Source organism: Drosophila yakuba, unplaced genomic scaffold, assembly GCF_016746365.2.
Source record: "Drosophila yakuba strain Tai18E2 unplaced genomic scaffold, Prin_Dyak_Tai18E2_2.1 Segkk2_quiver_pilon_scaf, whole genome shotgun sequence".
NCBI lineage: Eukaryota > Metazoa > Arthropoda > Insecta > Diptera > Drosophilidae > Drosophila > Drosophila yakuba.
Genome location: NW_025048801.1, coordinates 1,066,361 through 1,087,443, shown reverse-complemented (window position 1 = coordinate 1,087,443; position 21,083 = coordinate 1,066,361).

Sequence of the window (21,083 nt, the reverse complement as noted above, 5' to 3'; positions counted from 1 at the left end):
GAAAAAGAAATTCTGGCAATCTGTAAAGACCCTACGGTGCTCACTTTCTCGTTGGGTAGTAGAAATTTAAAAGCGATGTTAAAACGTTGGTAGGCAAGAACCGAAGAATACAACTGCGAATGAACTTACAAACCAGTAAAGTCTAATGTTGTGACTAACGCACTTTCTCATTTAAAAAAAAAAATCAATTGTCACCCTGCATAGCTCATTAGCTCATATAAAGGAATCAGTTGGTATTCGATATAGAACAGCAGGAATACTCATGCGTATACCTTCACAAGGGGTATAATACGTCAGAGGGATCAGCTCTCAAACTGAACGGCCATTTCCTTTAATTACTTCTTCACTTAAAACTTTTCAGTCTGTTTGCTTTAAAATTTTTAAACTACAAAATTCGAATAACGGGAAATTGGTTATTGATTTATCAGATGAGGACGAAATATGCGAGATAATCGATAAAGAGCATCGCAGGGCTCATAGAAGTCCCAGGGAGGTGGGAATGCAGATTTTGGAGAAATTTTACTTTCCAGAAATGTCAAGCACAATTCGTGTACAAATTTCTTCTTGCCAATGCTGCAAGACCATCAAATATGAGCGCCATTCCAACAACACTGTCCTTCAATCGACACCAATCCCAAACCACCCATGCGAAATAGTTCACATTGGAGAAAAAATGTATCTCAGCTGCATCGACAAATTTACTTAATTTCCTCTAGAGTCGAAATCGGCAGTACAATTGCGAGAACAATTACTTGAAGCAATTCACTACGTCACAGTTCCTAAGATAATTGTTTCTGATAATGTGAGAGGTTTCCTTTGTCCAATATTTTGTTCGACCGTACAGCGACCGTACGTAAATTAACTACCAGGGTTTATCTGATTTTAAACATCATGTTATAGAAGACGTAAGGGTGTGACGCTTAATGTGCACAATAATATATAAGCTTTCTAGGAACGTAAAATAAGAGAAATTCAATGAAGTCAATAGTCGATAGGAGAAATACAACGAAGCTAAGAATAATGAAATAAAAGTTGAGAAACAACCCATAAATTTCAAATTCAAACAATACGGGCGCGCGCGCGCCAAGGAGAAGGGGCAAATGTAAAGTATGCGGGCACACTACGCCACGCCGGAGCCCTATAGAAAGCGGGTCAACGCCTCGATGATCTTCAGTCTCCGCTGGCGATCCGCGAAAACAGTACAGCAGCAGTAGCGCGGATCAAGGAGAAGGAGGTAACAATTGGTAATGATTTAATTATACTATCTCTTTTCCCCCTTTCTAAACGTATTTGGAAGACCTCAGGGCCTCTCAACCTTCTAACCTCTATGCGTATTTGAAAGACCTTAGGGCCTCTCAAACTTCTTCATATTTGGAAGACCTTAGGGCCTCTCAAACCATTCTTCATATTTGGAAGACCTCAGGGCCTCTCAAAGTAGTCAAGCGCTTTGTATCACTGTCTCTTTCTCGTCAGACCAATAAAGCTACACTTATCCGTACCGAGTACATCCTGTGCGTTCTATTCTGGGATAGGGTCGGCTCTTTCTTTTAGCAACTACACCTGAACAAAAATAAATGTCTGAGACGAGTCCTGGCCATCCCTGAGCCACCCGAGCATTGACAGATCGTCCCAGTGGCGCCCGAGAGAGGTGAAGTGGTTGCAAGAAAATCGACTCCGATAAAGGAGTAGCGACTAAGTACGAACTATTGGGATACGCAGCCGAGTTCGAAATAGACACGTTAGGATCGAACGAGGAGTTAAGACGACTACTGTCGGCGTTTTCGAAACGTGTCGATTATAGAGAAGAAGTTAAAAAGAGACTAACGGAACTAATAGCGAAGCATATAAGGGACAAAAGCCCAGGACAGAGACCACCAGTACTACAACAGCTGCGACCAAATTTCTGTATGCGATGTGGCGGTACGGGTCATGCAGCCGGCAACTGTGGGAACCCACCAAGGCTATTCTGCTGGGTATGCTGACGAAACGGTGTAAAGACAACGAAATGTTGCAGGGCAGGGCCGGGAAACGCCTGAGGCCTGAGCAGATGAAGCTGGCGGCTCAGGCGGAAAGACTAGAACCAGCACCACAAGATCAGCTAAGCTGCGATGGGTACCAAATAATAGCCCGAATAAGGGTGGGGACCAGGACAACTAAAGGAGTAGTGGACACGGGAGCATTAAGAAACGCAATAAGCATGAGCAAATACGAGAACCTCAGAGCGCAAGGCAGATGGAATAAAACCCGGTTAGAAATATCACTCGCTAACGGCTTAAGACAGAGGACCGTAGGAAAATTCACGGCAGAAATTATATTTGGAGGAAGATCGTTCTAGATGACGTTCTTAATACTAAAACAGACTGCAGGTGGAATTCTAATAGGAATAGACTTCCTCGCCGGAGCACACAGCCTACTCCGATGCGGAATTCTAGAATAAGAGATAACAGCCGCGGATGGATTTCATTTTGGACCAATTAAAAGAGGCACGTTTCATAAGTACGATCGACTTGAAGTCAGGGTACTGCCAGATTCCCATGGAAAGGGACAGTCAGCAATACACCGCATTTACGGTACTAGGACGGGGGATGTTCCAATGGGAAGTAATGCCATTCGTTTTGACAACGGCACCAGCAACTTTCCAAAGGGCATTGGGCACAATAATAGGTCCGGGGATGGAGCCGTTCGCATTCGCATACCTAGATGATACTGTGGTCATTGGCTGCAGCAAAAGAGAGCACCTGAAGAAGCTACAAGAGGTGTTCAGAAGGTTACAAAAAGCAAACTTGAGGATCAACCCGGAGAAAGAGCTAAAGTATTTAGGACACTTAGTGAGCGACCGTGGGATCAGAACAGACCCGGAGAAGGTCGCAGCAATCCAAGAACTATCCGCCCCAAAGACAACAAAGGAAGTGCACAGTTTTCTAGGAATGCCATCGTAGTACCGGCGATTCATACCCAAGTTCACGGAACAGGCGGCCGCCCTTCAGGATCTAATCAAGAAAGGAAAGAAACTTGAATGGGAGGAAAGGCTTCGATAGCCTGAAAGAGAGTCTAGAAAAAGCACCAGTACTGTCATGTCCCGACTTCACTCGACAGTTCAAACTACAGACGGACGCCAGTGATTTAGGGATAGGCGCAGTGCTGACACAGGAAGGAGAGGACGGGGAACACGGCGTATAAGACGCCAGCAGAAGATTGAGCAGTAGTTACAGATCACTTGGCGCTGCGGTGGCAGAACTCAATCGAAAGTCCATCGGGAGGGCGTTAGGGTCTAACCATTCCAGTTTGAAGTCCAATACGGAAAGGGGGAGGTAAACGCGGTGGCAGACGCGTTAACAAGAGCGCCGAGGATCGAGCTAAAGGCCATAGGAAGGACGTAGGAGTGGCTGATGAAAACTATAAGGAAGCAAAGACAGATCCAGGAGTTCCGGATAATAGAAGGTTGACTCTACAAACTAGACGGGGGCAAAGACCTACAGCCATGGAAACTGTGCATATCGAAGGAGAAATTCAGGTGCTAACAGTGAATCACAACACAGCAGATTTGGCGATTTAAAACACTGAAAAGGGTCAAGAACCGATATTTCCGTCCACGACTCGGGAAAGACGTGAAAAAATTTGTCAAAGAATGCGAGTGTTGCTAGCGATATATGGTGTCACAACAAAAGGCGGCATGGAAAATGAAAGTCGCTGAAACGATGTTCGTTGACTATGTGGGACCTAGCTTCAAAGCGAACGGACGTGTTTTTTTTCTGCGCTCCGAATTTATTTTGTGGATTTTAATAAATTCTTAAAAAATTCAATTTCGTAATCAGTACCAATTAAAGTTCCGTTCGCTTCGCGGGTGAATCTTTTGTGATTTGTGCATTATTTTAATAAATTAATTCAATCTGTTCTCTTTCTGTCTTTGCGTTTTGTTTACTCTCTCTTTTGTGCGTTGTCCGTTGTGCTGTTTGGTGTTGTTTTTGTACTTAACTGCACGGTGTACCCGCTCTCCCACACAAAATCCTAAAGTTCAGACTGCGCTCTTGCGGTACATTATTGATTTTGTTTTTTAGTACAGTGGTCTAAACCCAATTAAATATGGAATCCAATGTTGTCTTTTTCTATAAAAAATGCCGTCAGGTAATAAAGCCTGAGCAGACAAAAATAACCTGTTGGCTATGTGATAGATTGGTGCACACCAAGTGCGCTGGCTTCAACGGCCGAACAAGTGATGACCTAGCAAAAGGCCCAAATCTAAAATACTGCTGTGATACTTGCCTAGGGGCTGCGAATGAAATGAAACTCTTTATGCGCCGAACTATAGGTGGGTTGAAAGGACTGATCAGCAGTTTTGGCGTGGCTAGAGATAGTTTTCGTTGAGCTGATGATCTTCTCTCCGCGCTAGAGGAATCTCCAAAGCGCAGGTGGTACAAACAAACTGGTGGTAGGCTGGCTAAGGTAAAATGCCCCGCAACCTCCAGCAAACGATCAACAGGACTCCACAGCTGATCAGTTGACGATCGCAGCAAACCCTCAAATATTGCTTAGATCGACACCTAAAAATCCGTTGTGTCCGCTTTCAACCGGTGATTCCACCCGTCCCAAATTGTTTACCACGACAAAGAAATATTGAGTCCGGACTACCGGCTCAAGTTGGCACTTCAGAAACACAACCTGCAGTGCTAAAACCCCTCTGGGTGGTTCCACTAAAGAAACAAATTTTTTGTTCTCGGCTTTCCCCTGATCAAACATCATCTAAAGTACTGTCTTATATACAAGACAAAACAAAAGCCGACAACATAAAAGTGGAAAAATTTAACTTTTCTTCATCTCATCTCATCTTTCAAGATAACTGTCCCTAATGAGCTATTCTCGACCATATGTTCTGGCGATTTTGGCCGGATAATATGGTTGTGAAAGAATTCGAAGCGAAGATTAAATATAGAAAAAAAGGGCCTGTGGGTATTAAACTTCCTTCACGTGGCCAGATCACTGCCCCATCCCCCTCTACTACTTCTATGTCTTTATCTTAAGAAAACTAAACTCTAGTCTCACTATCTGTTATCAAAGTGTAAGAGGCTTGTGACGTAAGCTAACTCATTTGTATTCAGATAGCCTTTCCTTTGCATCCCATATTATAGTGTTTACAGAGACTGGGTTAAATCCGTAGTTACTTAACTCTAAAGTTTTCCGAGGTATGTACACAGTATACAGGCCTCCAGGCGGGGAGGTGGAGTCCTAATTGCTGTTAGGTCTACCCTCACGTCAGACGAGGTACTTTGACGAGTTCCTTAACTTAGAATTCTTATGCGTAAGGTTGTCATTTTCTGATAGCTATGTCTATAATGCGTGCTCTTACATTCCGCCGTCTTCTGAATTTCCTGAATAAATAAACCATTTGTCCGCTATCCAATCCGTTTTAAATAGACTGTCCGATAGGGACCAACTAGTTGTTCGAGGTGACCTTAATATACCAGGCACTAAGTGTTCCACAGAAGAACAGTCGAATATTCTTCTGCCTATAGCACAGCATGACTTTATTAACGGCTTGCCCGACAAATCGTTGTCGCAAGTAATTATATTCGAAATTCTCTTGGTCGAATTTTGGATCTATGCCTTGTTACAAGTCCTGAAAGTGCGTTTCTGACTAGAGTAGTACCTCTTGTCAGTAGTACCATATCATCCAACTTTCGAGGTGACAATCGACACAGGTACCGTAATAAAAGAGAGGCCAGTTAAGTCAACCAAACGAATTCATTGTTTTCGTAGGGAAAACATTCGGAGGCTAAATCTTTTTATATCTGGATTTAATTGGTCCGATCTTTATTCTTGCAAATTAATGAGCGATGCCATATATATTTTTATACCCGTTACTCGTAGAGTAAAAGGGTATACTAGATTCGTTGAAAAGTATGTAACAGGCAGAAGGAAGCGTTTCCGACCATATAAAATATATATATTCTTGATCAGGATCAATAGCCGAGTCGATTTGGCCATGTCCGTCTGTCCGTCCGTCTGTCCGTATGAACGTCGAGATCTCAGGAACTACAAAAGCTAGAAAGTTGAGATTAGGCATACAGACTCCAGGGACATAGACGAAGCGCAAGTTTGTCGAATCATGCTGCCACGCCCACTCTAACGCCCACAAACCGCCCAAAACTGCCACGCCCACACTTTTAAAAAATGTTTTAAAATTTTTTCACTTTTGTATTAGTCTTGTAATTTTCTATCGATTTACCAAAAAACTTTTTGCCACGCCCACTCTAACGCCCTCAAACCGCCCAAAGCTGATACGCCCACACTTTTAAAAAATGTTTTGATATTTTTTCATTATACCCGTTACTCGTAGAGTAAAAGGGTATACTAGATTCGTTGAAAAGTATGTAACAGGGAGAAGGAAGCGTTTCCGACCATATAAAGTATATATATTCTTGATCAGGATCAATAGCCGAGTCGATTTGGCCATGTCCGTCTGTCCGTCCGTCTGTCCGTCTGTCCGTCTGTCCGTCTGTCCGTCTGTCCGTCTGTCTGTCCGTATGAACGTCGAGATCTCAGAAACTACAAAAGCTAGAAAGTTGAGATTAGGCATACAGACTCCAGGGACATAGACGCAGCGCAAGTTTGTCGAATCATGCTGCCACGCCCACTCTAACGCCCACAAACCGCCCAAAACTGCAACGCCCACACTTTTGAAAAATGTTTTAATATTTTTTCATTTTTGTATTGGTCTTGTAATTTTCTACCGATTTGCAAAAAAAAATTTTGCCACGCCCACTCTAACGCCCACAAACCGCCCAAAACTGCCACGCCCACACTTTTGAAAAATGTTTTAATATTTTTTCATTTTTGTATTGGTCTTGAAAATTTCTATCGATTTGCAGAAAAAACTTTTTGCCACGCCCACTCTAACGCCCACAAACCGCCAAAAGCTGCCACGCCCACACTTTTGAAAAATGATTTGATATTTTTTCATTTTTGTATTAGTCTTGTAAATTTCTATCTATTCGCCAAAAAACTTTTGGCCACGCCCACTCTAACGCCCACAAACCGCCAAAAACTGTCCTTCGCACTTACACTAGCTGAGTAACGGGTATCAGATAGTCGGGGAACTCGACAATAGCGTTCTCTCTTGTTTTTATATTGGTCTTGTGAATTTCTATCGATTTGCCAAGAAACGTTCTGCCACGCCCACTCTAACGCCCACAAACCGCCCAAAACTGCCACGCCCACTTTTTTGAAAAATGTTTCAATATTTTTTCATTTTTGTATTGGTCTTGAAAATTTCTATTGATTTGCAAAAAAACTTTTTGCCACGCCCACTCTAACGCCCACAAACCGCCCAAAGCTGCCACGCCCACACTTTTGAAAAATGTTTTGATATTTTTTCATTTTTGTATTAGTCTTGTAAATTTCTATCTATTCGCCAAACTTTTGGCCACGCCCACTCTAACGCCCACAAACCGCCAAAAACTGTCCTTCGCACTTACACTAGCTGAGTAACGGGTATCAGATAGTCGGGGAACTCGACTATAGCGTTCTCTCTTGTTTATAATGCAATTAAATTATTTTTAAACTCTTGTGTTCCGATGTACTATCCGTCTATCTCTAAGAAACCTCCTTGGTTTAATAAAAAGATGACACATCTAAGAAATGTTAAGTCCAGACTTTATACAAAATTTAAAAATACCGGTTATCAATCTATATTTTTTTAAATATGTAAGTGCTCGGTTAAATTTTACCGTGCTTAATGCTCAGTGTTATAAGAATTATTTAAACCGTTGTAAGTTCCAGTTCGTTCAGGATCCCAAACATTTTTTTAATTTCGTTAACACTAAGCGCAAAACAACCAGGTACCCTTCCTCGCTATTTTTGAAAATACTACGGTAACATCTGATCAGGCAATAGCCGATCTATTTGCCAAGTTTTTTCAAACCACATATTCTACGTTACCTCATTCCGAACGGCCTTACTCTTACGCGGTATCAAAGTCGAATTTAATATTCTGTCCCACTCTAAACGAAAGATCACTGCTTTATGATCTTCAGCGAGTTAAGCCTGTTTATTCGCCAGGTCCCGACGGAATTCCTGGCTGTGTGCTTAGATTCTATGCGGAAGCCTTGTGCAAACAGCTACTGAAATTGTTCAACCTATCTCTGGAATCTTCACAGTTCTCCCAGATATGGAAGGAGTCCTTCGTGATTCCTCTCCATAAAAAAGGCAGCAAATCGGGTGCAAGCGATTACAGAGGAATCTACAAATTGTCTGCTATCCCTAAGCTTTTTGAATACGTTATTGCTCCTCACCATGTCAGCATGGGTTCATGAAACGCAGATCAACAACTACTGACCTTTTGGAGCTAACCTCCTTCGTAGTTCAGGGCTTAAAAATAAACTTCAAACGGATGTCATCTATACAGATTTTAGTAAAGCATTCGACTCTGTTAATCATTTACTTTTATTAAAAAAACTTGATTTATTAGGTATTCGTGTTCGACTCCTAATTTGGATTCTAAGTTATCTGAATAGCAGGACGCAACGGGTCCTCTTTAAAAATTCTCTTCCTAGTATTCTCCGAGTCACATCCGGTGTCCCACAAGGGAGCCACCTAGGTCGGCTCCCTTTTACCTTATTTATTAACGACCTTCCCTTAATAATAAAGCATTCACGTGTAGTTATAGTCGCAGATGATGTAAAATTATGTCTCCAGTATAAGGACATTTCTCGCCATTTGGACTTACAATCCGATCTAGATAGCTTTCAAACCTGGTCCCGTGATAACGTATTAAACTTAAATGGCTCTAAGTGTAAAGTTATGACCTTTTGTCGTGCCAACTCAATACACGCGACTTACACTCTAAGTGGGTGCTCTTTGGACAGAATAACACATGCTGATGATCTTTGTGTTCTGTGAGGAGTCTTAAAAATCCCCAAAAATCCGGGTGCAGGAGACCGGCCTAGCAACAGCGAAGACGGCTGGATTGCGGGAGGAGTTAAGGGTGGTCAGGTCAAACGGTAAATAATGGACCTTGTATCCCGGCAAACCGGAGAGACCGTGAACTAACGGTACCGCGCTGGACCTTGGACCAGCCCAATGGCACAGAGGTCGAACGGTAACGGTGTGGACTTTGGACGAGCACATAGAGGACACACCGTGAACAAACGGGACTTGAGTTGGACCTTGTACCCGAGCGAGCCGTGCGCAAAAGGGAAATATCGGCATCCCCGCGGCCTATAAGAAGGCCGGCGCAGACGCGTCTCGGGGCAGTCGGTCAAACTAACACGCGTAGGTCATACGAGCAAGCGGAGAGTGCGAGCGCGAGTCGCGCAGTCAGGACACAGGGGTGCGGCCGGACAGTTGGAGCAGTCTCAGAAGGTGCGTACACAGTCGACCAGTGAAAGTACGTGGAGATACACAGTAGATTAGGAGGGTACGCGGAGTTCCATACAGGAGGACAGTCGATCATGAGGGTACGCGGAGTGCCATTTAGGCAGACAGCCGATCAGGAGAGTACGCGGAGTGCCATACAGGCAGACAGTCAGTGAAGAAAGTGCCCGGAGAGTATCCTAGTCGATCAGTGAAAGTACAGCGGAATAGTGAAGTACGCAGAAGACGCGGAACCAGTTTAAGTACAAGCGAGCGTCGAAGCGGCATTCGAACAGGGTCTTCGCAAGCAAGAACAAGCGAAAGACAAGCAAACACCGGGACAAGTGTAATGTTAATTAACTTACCTTTCTTAGCTAACCGTAGAACGATGCTTGGAGTCCCGACTAGTCGGCTAAACTTCACTATTCAAACGGAATCACTAGAAATCACGTATCCCTAATTTTAAATCAATGTAGATCTAACTATGAGTTCTTACTAGTATATACATATATTTCCTCGTTCTTTACTGTCTTCTATATCGCGTCTATCTTCCCGCAATTCGAGCCGTACGATACACGGCAGCGCACCTCGGTCGGTTGGGCGTAGAACTCGCAGCAATCCGACAGGCAACGGCAGATGCATTTTTGATGGTCTTCATAGAACGGGATATATCCAGAGTCGGGGCGCCGAAAACTCTGATCTCGGACAATGGCGTTCAGTTTTCGGCCATAGAAAATGGGGCATACGGCAACAGTTCACGGCACCGTACACACCTCAGGAGAACTCAACGGAACGGACCAACAGGACAGCGAAGACGATGATCGCGCAGTTAGCAGGATAAGAGCAAACCAGATGGGACGAACATGTGCCTGAGCTTATGCTGGCGTACAACAGTACTTCGGAAGCAACCAAATTTAGCCCAGCACAGCTAATAGTTAGAGAAGAACTGAGGTAACATTGTTCGACACCGTAACAGCCGGCTCAGGGCTAAAGGCAGAGGATGTGGGGTCAAGGTGCTGAAAGAGATCAGGAAAGAAGCCACACCACACATGGAGGAGGTAGCCCTCGGAGACTTGATCTGGTGCAAAACACATCACCTGTACAAAGCAGGTCAGTTCAATGTCAAGCTAGCCCCGAAATATGACGGTCCCTGGAGAGTGTTAAAATTTGCATCTCCAGTAATAGTAACTCTTAAAAATCCGAAAATCCGTATATAGGGACAAGTCCAAAACTAAACAATGCACACGGCTCAATACTATATATTACAAAGAACTCTACACTACAAACTGTACACTACAATATTTACACTGTCCAACACTTAATACACGCTTCACACAACTTTACAACAAGCACTTTACAACACATAACTACAGACATACCAACACACGTTTTTCTAATACGGACGTGTTATTATACGCTGTCGTAAAAGGCGACTAAAGAGTTAGCGAAGGAGCGTTTCGCAGCAACGCAACAAAAGAGGGGTTGCGATCTGGCACCACAGCCTGCTCACCGAAGTAATACCTTGTTTAGTACGTAGGCGTAACTCTACTTGGAGAGTTATGAATCGTGCATGCCATTCACGGACGGTGGATGGTATCTTTTGAAGATTTTATTTTCCTGCCGTATTTGTAATAAAAAAAAAATATATATATATATTACAAAGAACTCTACACTACAAACTCTACACAACAATATTTACACTGCCCAACACTTAATACACGCTTCACACAACTTAACAACAAGCACTTTACAACACATAACTACAGACATACACACGTTTTTCTAATACGGACGTGTTATTATACGCTGCGCGAAACTGGTGCTATTGGTCCGCATATGTACAATCCAACAGGGGGCACTGCCCCAACGGTGAAGACCCATTCAGGAGGAGCACTCGAATGTCGAGGTCTCAAACAATAATAGGTATCACGGTGCAAGAAGTTGAAACCGTGCAGGCGACGGCGTCAGGCGGGCAAGTAGGCGGAGCTGATGTGGATGACACTTTGTCCTCTCCAAAACCATGCCAAAAAAAATTGCTGACCTAATCAGCGTACCGACGCAAAAAATAACGGTAAAATCCCCGACTGGCTCGCCTTTAATAACGACAGAGGCTCGACTTGCATCGATTTCACCTTTGTCACCAGTGTATTAGTGGCCAACGCAAACTGGATGGTGCCAGAGGACATAACCCTGATCTCATACCGGGTACGAACAAGGAGGTCGATGCCCAGACAGCGGAGATGTGCACTAGGGCCAATATGGGACATCAAAACACTGGATGAGGATATGTTGGCCTACCAGATTGACTCCATGGAGACCACAATTGGACACGCGGAGACCAAGGTGACATCGCTTATGAACATGCTCAAAGCAACATGCGACGCAGTGATGCCCAGAAAAACAAATGCGAAACGCAAGCCCCCTGTTTACTGGTGGAGTGCATCTTACACCAGCTCCGTACGAAATGCCTAAGGGCGAGAAGACAAGCGCAGCGATCCAGAGGACAACCGCACCACGCCCAATGCACGGAGGCATACAAAGCGAAGCGAGCCGAGCTCAAAAATTGCAGCAAAGGCAAATGCATTTAAGGACTTGCTTGCAAGCGTTGACGACGCCCCCCTGGGATATTGCCTACAAAAAAGCCCGGAATAAACTTAACGTCGCTGGTGGAGGAGCCCCCCAGGACACAGCCGCACTGGCCAGCATCGTTTCGGAGCTATTCCCAAGCCAAGACACGTTATGGCAACCTGCTCTACAAGCCCCAGCCTCCGATTTTCCGTGTATCACAGCATGTAAAGTCGTGGCAGCAACGAAGAGGATCAAGCCGAACAAAGCTCCCTGCATTGATGGTATACCTGGGGTAATCGTTAAGGCCGCTGCCACCGCAAGACCCGAGGTAATCGTTAAGGCCGCTGCCACCGCAAGACCCGAGGTCTTCAGGGAGGCTTTCCAACAATGTCTTCTGAACGGAGTCTTCCCCAAGCGGTGGCAGACAATGAAACTTGTCCTTCTGCCGAAAGGCAAGGGGCCTGAAAATGCAGCAGGCAGCTACCGCCCCTTATGTCTGCTGGACATTGTGGGCAAACTGTTTCAGCGCATTTTATACACACGCATAGAAGCCATCTCCGAGAGCCCCACAGGCCTTCAATGCCAACAGTATGGCTTCCGTAAAGGGAAGAGCACGCTCGATGCTCTCACAGACGTAACTAGAGTAGCGAAGAACGCACTTGACGGCGACCGATGGTTAGGTGGCAGTAAACACGCGTTGTATGTAACTGAAGCTGGTCCAAGATGCCACCAAGTCTCTGCAGGGGTTCCACAAGGGTCGGTACTTGGACCGCTCTCCTTTAAGGACCACGCAACGCACGCCAGCAGAAAAGCGGCAATGACAGCTGCAGCGCTGGCAAGAATTATTCCCAACGTGGGAGGACCCAGATTGCCGCAAGGACTCTGCTTGCGGCGGTTACTAAGGCAACGCAGCGTAAAGCCCCTATCTGGAGCTGTGTTACAAGCAAAGTAACCTACTTGGCTAGTGCGCGGGCAGTATCACGGACAATGGCACTGAGACTAATCAGAGGCTTTTCAACCGTTTCGGATGACGCAGCGCATCCTCTTTCAGGCATTATACCCATTGACCTGGAGATAAAGAGCCAATATCTAGCGCGAGATGGTGTTAACCAAACAGAGATTCTCGAGTGGATTCGTGGAGTCTGCCAGACTAGGTGGCAAGAGTCGCAACGTGGGTGATGGACGTACAAGCTACCACAACTCGCTCGGCTTGTCGTAAAAGGCGACTAAAGAGTCAAGGAAGGAGCGACATGCAACACAGCGCACAAGTAGAGGGAGTTCCATTTAGCATCACATCCTGCTCACCGATAAAATACTTTGACTGGCAGTCCCGATGACCATGTCAAGGACAGGAGAAGGAGCGAAGATTGTTGTTTAGTACGTAGCCATAACTCTACTCAATCGTGCATACCATCTACGGTCGGTAGGTGGTATATTTATCTTCTAAATTTTCCTAAATTTTTATTTTCCTGCCGTATATTTAATAAAAAAAAAAAATCAACTACACACACCTGCCAACAACGACAATAAGACTTATAAGTGCGCAAATTTCGTGGCAGGAAGAAAAATGGACCGCTTTTCAACGGCAATGCGCAGGTCCCGCGAACGCCACGCGAGGATTGCGGCGTCGACCTCAAGGGCGAGAGTGGTGGAGCCGGCCCCAATGGCGAGTGGAGCGCGGATGAGGATGGCTCCAGCGACGGCCCAGACAGCAGGTGGAAAGCCAGAATAGCGCCCACTCCACGGGAGGAAAGGCCGATGAGCGCCACCAGGGCTGCAACAACAGCCACAGCCGGAGCGGCGTCTGCAGGCGCAGCCAGACCTCCGTACGCGGCGTCCCTAGCGCACACCGACGCCGAAGCGCGGCCCAAAGCATCGGATCCAATCACGCAAACTCCACGAACAGCAAGCGACAACGCCGGAACACCCCAGCAAGCGGGCGACCGACACCAGGCCTCGCGAGCGACTTTCGCACAGCCGCACGATCTGCTGGAACACGGGCAGAAAGGACGTACGGGACCCCCGCGTCGACCAGAGCCATCACCGGATCGGATATTGAATATCCATTCAGATGAGACGAACGCCTGGGGATGGCAGGTACCAGCAGGGAAACAGCTGTCGGAGCAAGCGTTCTAGGAGATCCAGCGACGCCTCGCGGCCAAGAAGTATGGCCGGCAGCAAAGGATGCTTGATCCACGACGGCTAGACAATCTGGCGGGTACTTTTTTCACGCCGTAATGAGGTCACTATAAAGAGGTACAAGGATATCTACAGTAAGGGGGAGTATGACGCTTAATGCGCATAATCTTAATCCTAAGAACGTATAGTAAGAGAAATTCAATGAAGTCAATAGTCGATAAGGGAAATACAACGAAGGTAATAATAATGAAATAAAAGTTGAGAAACAACACATAAACTTTGAGTTCAAACAATACGCGCGCGCGAACCTAAGCCATGGAGAAGAGGCACATTAACCCACCGAAGGGCTTGGAAGACCTCAGGGCCTCAAACCATTCTTTATGTTTGGAAGACCTCAGGGCCTCTCAAACCATTCCTCATAACTGGGAGACCTCAGGGTCTCTGGATTATTCTCACCCATAGGTCGACCGAGAGAGACCAACATCCCGCCCGAAACACCCGAAGCCAGCGACACGAGACCCTCCCGGCCAGTACGGACCCCGGATCCCTCTCCGTAGGACCCCAGGCTCGAGTTCGGGCCACAGTCACACGCGGCACGGGTAGTCGAGCGCTTTGTATCACCGTCTTTTTTCCTTTTTACTCATTGTCCATTCTTAGACCAATAAAGCTACACTTATCCGTACCGAGTACACCCTGTGCGTTCTATCCTGTGCAAAATCCAGCCATGCGTTTCAGCCATTTAACCTAGTTTAATAACATTTAAAAATAAAAAAACATTATAACGACATTATAAAACATTATACCCGTTAATGAGCTATTGGAAGTGCGAAGGAGAGTCTTCAACACTGATAGTTTTTGGCGGTTTGTGGGCGTTAGAGTGGGCGTTCCAAGAAGTGTTTTGGCAAATCGATAGAAATTTCCAAGACTAATACAAAAACGAAAAAATATCAAAACATTTTTCAAAATGTGTGGGCGTGGCAGCTTTGGACGGTTTGTGGGCGTTAGAGTGAGCGTTTTTTTTAACAAATACATACTTTTCAACGAATCTAGTAAATTTTTTTACTCTACGAGTAACGGGTATAAAAACAGAAAATCATTATACAAAAACACTATAAAAAATGTTTTCCAACTAATTAAGTAGCTCATAAGACAATTTATGGAGTTTTCAAGCTGGTTCATGTGGTGGACTTGGAAAGGATGCGGCAACTAACGGACGAAATCACTAAGGAGGCAGCTATGTTGGTGGAACGGAATAACAATTGTACCAAGAAGGCAACAACGTTCTATAGATTGGATACCAATGATAGGATCAGTACCTGGTCAAACCAATCGACGAAGGCACGCTTTTCATAACCAACTTCAATGGCAAACTGACATCCACAACGAGGGAATACCATTTGATTGGATCATTCATCGTCCAATACGATAATGAGACCATCATGGTCGATGGACGGAATTACACAACTTATTCGGCCACCCATCTAACGTTAATGCCAATTGTCCTCACCCACATAACTGTACCCAGCTATAATCTTTCCTTGGAATATGTCCACGCCCAAAAACATCATCCCGACTAATCCCGGAGTGGTGACCGCCCTCAAAACTACCAGAGCTCACTGATCTTGGCTTCCTTTAAACTTGGCCGGAGTTTGAACATTCCAGTCTGGAACGTTCCGAGCCGAGTTAATCAAGAAACATTAACTTTGCAGACCTTCAAAACACAGAACCTAAAACATTGTAATAAAGAAAAAACTCACGGAACAGAAGCTTGATTCATTTGAGAATGGAACATCTAATGCAATTCTCAACTAGGTAAAATATTGTAATAAAGAAAAAACTCACGGAACAGAAGCTTGATTCATTTGAGAATGGAACATCTAATGCAATTCTCAACTAGGTAAAGTGTCGAGCCTAATGGATTGGCTAAGGATTGGCTAAGGCGTGACCAACCGGGTCGCGCTAACTTATATGTATGCCTTCTGCATACACATGTATATGTATACGAAATAAAGAGTACATAGTCTTAAGCATACCATGTGCGGGTTAGCTGCACCCGATGACAGCATGCTAAAAATTATTCAAATAAAATCACTCGAACAGAGCAGACGCTCTGGACTAAACTGAATTCTGGTTAAAGTATTATCAAGGTATGGTGACCGTGACTCGGTCTCGAGTCCTGCTGTGTTATGTTGTGTTATAAATGACATGTGCAAGTGTGTAAAAATTATGAACGTCGATATATATGGCTTACTTGTTCTACTGTTGGAAAGTTTTAATGCAAAATTAATACACAAAACAAACAAAGCACAAAGCCAAGTATGCAGTGTTATGTTGTGTTATAAATGGCATGTGCAAGTGTGTAAAAATTATGAGCGTCGACATATATGGCTTACTTGTTCTACTGTTGGACAGTTTTAATGCAAAATTAATACACAAAACAAACAAAGCACAAAGCCAAGTATATACAACAAACACACAATAAACACAAAGCGGCAATTGATGGCAGATGAGCCACAATTTTCTAATGCGAAGCCCATAGTACAAAGGGACCTGCCAACGCTGGAGGAAGCGCTCCAGCAGAACCCCGCCGATGGACTCACAATAGCTGAGTATCGGGCACGACATGAAAGGCAGGAGGTGAAAAAACACAAATGCTCTGGAAGAAGAGTTAAACTGCTTCACAATAGCTGAGTATCCGGCACGACATGAAAGGCAGGAGGTGAAAAAACACTAACGCTCTGGAAGAAGAGTTAAACTGCTTTAGCAACGCCGACTAGTCAAGGAGATGACCAAGTTGGCAAAAGAGGAGACGGCCCGGCAAAGCTACATAGAGCGTCTTGAAGTGCGTCCAAAGTGCGAAAAAACGCAAACGGGCTGCTTAAACGCAAATGCCCCAATTTGCTTCACTATTAAGATATAAACCCAAGCCGAGGCGGGAAACCGCTGCTTGGAAACTACTTTTTTTTTTTTTTTTTTTTTTTATCGTACATTTATTAATTTAAAATCTGTCCATGTGGACAATAATTAAATGTTTGGGTGGGGGGGGCATTAACTTAAGGGATTACAAAGTTGTAGATAGGTCGGGGGTTCATTGTAGTGGGTTATAAGTGGGGGAGATCAAGCGGGTGTTTCCTCTGGAGGCGCCTGATGGTTTCACTATTGTCCAGGAGGTTGATAGCCAGATGGTTTGGGTGGTTGTCTAGACGCTTGGCGTATCTCGCACTGAATCGGGAGATTTCCTCTGCTACCCACGGTATTCCTAGCTCCTTATGGATTGTCGAGTTCTCGTGGTATGGGTGAGCGTCAGAGATTAGCCTCAGGCACTTGTTTTGAAAGCGTTGTATGCGGATTCGGTTAGAGACGCTTGCAGTGCCCCACAACTGAATCCCATAAGTCCAAATTGGCTTCAGGATGGCCTTGTACAGGAGGAGTTTTAGGTTCTCCCTAAGTTTGGACCTTTTCCCGATGAGCCAATGGAGTTGCTTGAGGCGCAGGTCGGCCTGGTGTCGTTTGGCGATTAGGTGGGGGCGCCAAGTGAGCCTCCGGTCTAGCGTCAATCCGAGGTATTTCGGGGTGCTTGAAGATGGAATAGTTTCCCCGTTGAGCGTGACTGGGGGGCAGTCTCCTCTGCGCAGGGAGAAAGTAGTTTGGGTGGATTTGTCTGCGTTCACGGCAATGTTCCATCGCTTCAACCATGGGTCGAGGGCATCCAGCTGGCTTTGAATGATGGCTGATGCTTCTTGGGGGTCTGAGGCGGAGGCTAGGAAGGCGGTGTCATCGGCTTTAATTAACAAATGTGGTTGGAGATTTTTTTTCTTTATTGATTTGTAACATTGAATTGTGAGCCAACCACATTCCAACTCTAAAATTTCCATGTCTGCGGCACTGAGTATATATACTCAGATGCAAACAATTTTGCTAATGACAATATAACGATCATGATTTATTATTATTATTTACAACACCATTTTACCAATACCAATTTAAATTAACGTTCCATTAAATATATATCTAAACAAGAGAAAACGCTATAGTCGAGTTCCCCGACTATCTGATACCCGTTACTCAGCTAGTGGAAGGGAGAAGGAGAGTCTTAAACACAGTTTTTGGCGGTTTGTAGGCGTTATAGTGGGAGTGGCAGAAAGCTTTTTGGCAAATCGATAGAAATTTACAAGACCAATACAAAAATGAAAAAATATCAAAACATTTTTCAAAAGTGTGGGCGTAGCAGCTTTGGGCGGTTTGTGGGCGTTAGAGTGGGCGTGGCAAAAAGTTTTTTGGCAAATCGATAGAAATTTACAAGACCAGTACAAAAACAAGAGAGAACGCTATAGTCGAGTTCCCCGACTATCTGATACCCGTAACTCAGCTAGTGGAAGGGAGAAGGAGAGTCTTAAACACAGTTTTTGGCGGTTTGTAGGCGTTATAGTGGGCGTGGCAGAACGTTTTTTGGCAAATCGATAGAAATTTACAAGACCAATATAAAAATGAAAAAATATCAAAACATTTTTCAAAAGTGTGGGCCTATCAGCTTTGGGCGGTTTGAGGACGTTAGAGGGGGCGTGGCAGAACGTTTTTTGGCAAATCGATAGAAATTTACAAGACCAATATAAAAATGAAAAAATATCAAAACATTTTTCAAAAGTGTGGGCCTATCAGCTTTGGGCGGTTTGAGGACGTTAGAGGGGGCGTGGCAAAAAGTTTTTTGGTAAATCGATAGAAAATTACAAGACTAATACAAAAATGAAAAAATTTCAAAACATTTTTCAAAAGTGTGGGCGTGGCAGTTTTGGGCGGTTTGTGGGCGTTAGAGTGGGCGTGGCAACATGAATCGATAAACTTGCGCTGCTTCTATGTCCCTGGAGCTTGTATGCTTAATCTCAACTTTCTATCTTTTGTATTTCCTGAGATCTCGACGTTCATACGGACGGACAGACGGACGGACAGACGGACAGACGGACAGACGGACACGGCCAGATCGACTCGGCTATTGATCCTGATCAAGAATTTATATACTTTATATGGTCAGAAACGCCTTTTTCTGCCTGTTACATACTTTTCAACGAATCTAGTATACCCTATTACTCTACGAGTAACGGGTATAATAAAAAACAAGAGAGAACGCTATAGTCGAGTTCCCCGACTATCTGATACCCGTTACTCAGCTAGTGGAAGTGCGAAGGAGAGTCTTCAACACTGACAGTTTTTGGCGGTCTATGGGCGTTAGAGTGGGCGTGGCAAAAAGTGTTTTGGCAAATCGATAAAAATTTACAAGACTAATACAAAAATGAAAAAATATCTACACATTTTTCAAAAGTGTGGGCGTGGCAGCTTCGGTCGGTTTGTGGGCGTTAGAGTGGGCGTGGCAAAACGTTTTTTGGCAAATCGATAGAAATTTACAAGACCAATACAAAAATGAAAAAATATCTACACATTTTTCAAAAGTGTGGGCGTGGCAGCTTCGGTCGGTTTGTGGGCGTTAGAGTGGGCGTGGCAAAACGTTCGATAGAAATTTACAAGACCAATACAAAAATGAAAAAATATCAAAACATTTTTCAAAAGTGTGGGCGTGGCAGTTTTGGGCGGTTTGTGGGCGTTAAAGTGGGCGTGGCAACATGAGTCGACAAACTTGCGCTGCGTCTATATCTCTGGAGTCTGTATGCCTAATCTAAACTTTACAGCTTTTGTAGTTCCTGAGATCTCAGCGTTCATACGGACGGACAGACAGACAGACGGACAGACGGACAGACAGGCGGACGGACAGACGGACATGGCCAGATCGACTCGACTATTGATCCTGATCAAGAATATATATATATATGGTCGGAAACGCTTCCTTCTGCCTGTTACATACTTTTCAACGAATCTAGTATACCCTTTTACTCTACGAGTAGCGGGTATAAATATCAAAATATTTTTCAAAAGTGTGGGTGTAGCAGCTTTGGGCCGTTTTGTGGGCGTTAGAGTGGGCGTGGCAAAAAGTTTTTTGGCAAATCGATAGAAATTTACAAGACCAGTACAAAAACAAGAGAGAACGCTATAGTCGAGTTCCCCGACTATCTGATACCCGTTACTCAGCTAGTGTAAGTGCCAAGGACAGTTTTTGGCGGTTTGTGGGCGTTAGAGTGGGCGTGGCCAAAAGTTTTTGGCAAATAGATAGAAATTTACAAGACTAATACAAAAAATGAAAAAATATCAAAACATTTTTCAAAAGTGTGGGCGTGGCAGCTTTGGGCGGTTTGTGGGCGTTAGAGTGGGCGTGGCAAAAAGTTTTTTTGCAAATCGATAGAAATTTACAAGACCAATGCAAAAATGAAAAAATATTAAAACATTTTTCAAAAATGTGGGCGTGGCAGTTTTGGGCGGTTTGTGGGCGTTAGAGTGGGCGTGGCAACCTGAATCGACAAACTTGCGCTGCGTCTATGTCCCTGGAGTCTGTATACTTAATCTCAACTTTCTAGCTTTTGTAGTTCCTGAGATCTTGACGTTCATACGGACGGACAGACGGACGGACAGACGGACATGGCCAGATCGACTCGACTACTGATCCTGATCAAGAATATATATACTTTATATGGTCGGAAACGCTTCCTTCTGCCTGTTACATACTTTTCAACGAATCTAGTATACCCTTTTACTCTACGAGTAACGGGTAACTCAGCTAGTGGAAGGGAGAAGGAAAGTCTTAAACACAGTTTTTGGCGGTTTGTAGGCGTAATAGTGGGCGTGGCAAAACGTTTCTTAGCAAATCGATAGAAATTTACAAGACCAATACAAAAATGAAAAAATATCAAAACATTTTTCAAAAGTGTGGGCGTAGCAGCTTTGGGCGGTTTGTGGGCGTTAGAGTGGGCGTGGCAACATGAATCGACAAACATTCGCTGCGTCTTTGTCTCAGGAGTCTGTATGCTTAATCTCATTTTTCTAGCTTTTGTAGTTCCTGAGATCACAGAGTTCATACGGACGGACGGACAGACAGACAGACAGACGGACAGACGGACATGGTCATATCGACTCGGCTATTGATC